Source organism: Triturus cristatus, chromosome 4_2, assembly GCF_964204655.1.
Source record: "Triturus cristatus chromosome 4_2, aTriCri1.1, whole genome shotgun sequence".
In the NCBI taxonomy this organism is placed as follows: domain Eukaryota; kingdom Metazoa; phylum Chordata; class Amphibia; order Caudata; family Salamandridae; genus Triturus; species Triturus cristatus.
In genome coordinates this window covers 930,603,317-930,605,816 of record NC_140586.1, presented here as the reverse complement: position 1 = coordinate 930,605,816, position 2,500 = coordinate 930,603,317, and the positions used below count along the sequence as shown (strand labels likewise).

Here is a 2,500-nt window from a genome sequence, read left to right as displayed (position 1 = left end):
TTTCCCATTTTATGCCCCACTGAGTTCCCATATTTGATTTAGAAAGCAAAGTCAAAAGAACACAGCCTTGCATTGGCCGGGAATCGAACCCGGGCCTCCCGCGTGGCAGGCGAGAATTCTACCACTGAACCACCAATGCTTCACATGTGTAGCTTAGAGACAGAGCTCTGTCCAAGACAGTGATGAGGCGCACGCACTCAAATTGCACACCTATGAACAAAGTGTGTGCAACAGACATTGGAATGCCAACGTTTCACATGATGGCAAGAATCAGATGCAGGAGACTATAAGTATGAATGTTTTTGCATTTGCTGAGGTCACTGGCTTGGGACTAGTGTTGTGGTTATCAGGGCATGATGGCAGGCTGCTCCCGACAGAAGTGGCTCATAGAAGGCAGCCTCCAGATCACCAGCACTATTGTGTTTCAGATCATGTCACTGAACTCTCCTCCTTAAAAATCCTTCCCACTGTCTTTGCCAAATTCCCTGTCCTCCCCGAAATGCTGGGGTGAAACGGGCAGAGTTCTGCGCCCTGCGTCCCTTTATGCGTCCCTAACGCGCTCCCAACGCGGCCTACAGCCCTGGTCGGGCACAGACCACTGGGGCCTCTGGAGAGCAAGACCTCCAGAAGCCTATGGTCAGGCCTATTGCACAGGCATTTTGTGCCTGGCCATTCCGGGATTGTTGTGTTTCAAGGCCCAGCCATCAATACTAATGTGATGGCTTTCCCTGAGAACCCTCATGTAGAACACCACCAGAGGAGCAGATAGCTACGCTAAGAAGGCCACAGAAAAGTCATTCATGTATCTCATACACTGGGACTGGTTGTAATACTGGCCCTAACACCATTAGACAGTAGTCTGCGCGTCATAACACCCAACAGTGACAAGACACTAAGCAAATGGCAAATGCTGCGTAGGATAAAGACGCCTTATATAACACAAGCTCAAGGCAGGCGTGCACACATAAAGATATATGTTGAGTCTCAGGAGATGTGCTTTTGTCACTAGTCTCAGTGGCGCAATCGGTTAGCGCGTTCGGCTGTTAACCGAAAGGTTGGTGGTTCAAGCCCACCCAGGGACGATTCCTTTTGCATGCATGAAGCACTTTAATAAATCATAGTAATGTGCCTTTGGTCTAGAGCTCCTGCGTGAGACCCTTTCCCTGAACATTTCAATCCTCTGCGTTCTCTCTGCACCTGCACTCAATTTCATCAATAGGATGGAAAACAAAAAGACAAACCTTGTAATACAACCCTAGGCACATAAGGAGGTGGGCAAAAATGAAAAGGCTCACAACATTTGCTGATGTGACTCCAAAAGCAAGGACCTCGTGGCGCAACGGTAGCGCGTCTGACTCCAGATCAGAAGGTTGCGTGTTCAAATCACGTCGGGGTCACTGTTTCCCATTTTATGCCCCACTGAGTTCCCATATTTGATTTAGAAAGCAAAGTCAAAAGAACACAGCCTTGCATTGGCCGGGAATCGAACCCGGGCCTCCCGCGTGGCAGGCGAGAATTCTACCACTGAACCACCAATGCTTCACATGTGTAGCTTAGAGACAGAGCTCTGTCCAAGACAGTGATGAGGCGCACGCACTCAAATTGCACACCTATGAACAAAGTGTGTGCAACAGACATTGGAATGCCAACGTTTCACATGATGGCAAGAATCAGATGCAGGAGACTATAAGTATGAATGTTTTTGCATTTGCTGAGGTCACTGGCTTGGGACTAGTGTTGTGGTTATCAGGGCATGATGGCAGGCTGCTCCCGACAGAAGTGGCTCATAGAATGCAGCCTCCAGATCACCAGCACTATTGTGTTTCAGATCATGTCACTGAACTCTCCTCCTTAAAAATCCTTCCCACTGTCTTTGCCAAATTCCCTGTCCTCCCCGAAATGCTGGGGTGAAACGGGCAGAGTTCTGCACCCTGCGTCCCTAACGCGCTCCCAACGCGGCCTACAGCCCTGGTCGGGCACAGCCCTGGTCGGGCTTAGACCACTGGGGCCTCTGGAGAGCAAGACCTCCAGAAGCCTATGGTCAGGCCTATTGCACAGGCATTTTGTGCCTGGCCATTCCGGGATTGTTGTGTTTCAAGGCCCAGCCATCAATACTAATGTGATGGCTTTCCCTGAGAACCCTCATGTCCCTGTCCTCCCAAGAGCCCGAGCTTTTATGTAAAATAAGGTGTGCACCTTGGGCCTTCCCCTTTGCGCTCTCTGCCCCCTCTCTTTCTCCAAAGCTGAGCTCTGCAGGTAAATGTATCTATCTGAGTGAGGGGCTAGGGAGGGCCTTGCCCAGCAGTCTTACAAAGCAAGAGTTCAGAGAAAGCACCTGCTCTGGGAAGGAGACTCCGCTCACAGAGAAGACAAGTCTAACATGCCACAGTGAAGATTGGATGGGCAAGACACACGCCTGACAGGCTGGTAGAACACCACCAGAGGAGCAGATAGCTACGCTAAGAAGGCCACAGAAAAGTCATACATGTATCTCATACAC

At 50.2% G+C, this 2,500-nt stretch overlaps 4 non-coding genes across 4 annotated transcripts; 2 read left to right on the top strand and 2 right to left on the bottom strand.

Annotated features, from left to right (window-relative positions):
- Nucleotides 1-68: 68 nt before the first annotated feature.
- On the bottom strand, nucleotides 69-139 carry TRNAG-GCC (transfer RNA glycine (anticodon GCC)). Its single transcript has one exon. It is a non-coding gene; the product is annotated as a tRNA-Gly (tRNA).
- Nucleotides 140-1,008: 869 nt separating this feature from the next.
- TRNAN-GUU (transfer RNA asparagine (anticodon GUU)) lies at nucleotides 1,009-1,082 on the top strand. Its single transcript has one exon. It is a non-coding gene; the product is annotated as a tRNA-Asn (tRNA).
- A 243-nt stretch (nucleotides 1,083-1,325) lies between these two features.
- TRNAW-CCA (transfer RNA tryptophan (anticodon CCA)) lies at nucleotides 1,326-1,397 on the top strand. Its single transcript has one exon. It is a non-coding gene; the product is annotated as a tRNA-Trp (tRNA).
- Nucleotides 1,398-1,468: 71 nt separating this feature from the next.
- Nucleotides 1,469-1,539, bottom strand: TRNAG-GCC (transfer RNA glycine (anticodon GCC)). Its single transcript has one exon. It is a non-coding gene; the product is annotated as a tRNA-Gly (tRNA).
- Nucleotides 1,540-2,500: the final 961 nt, after the last annotated feature.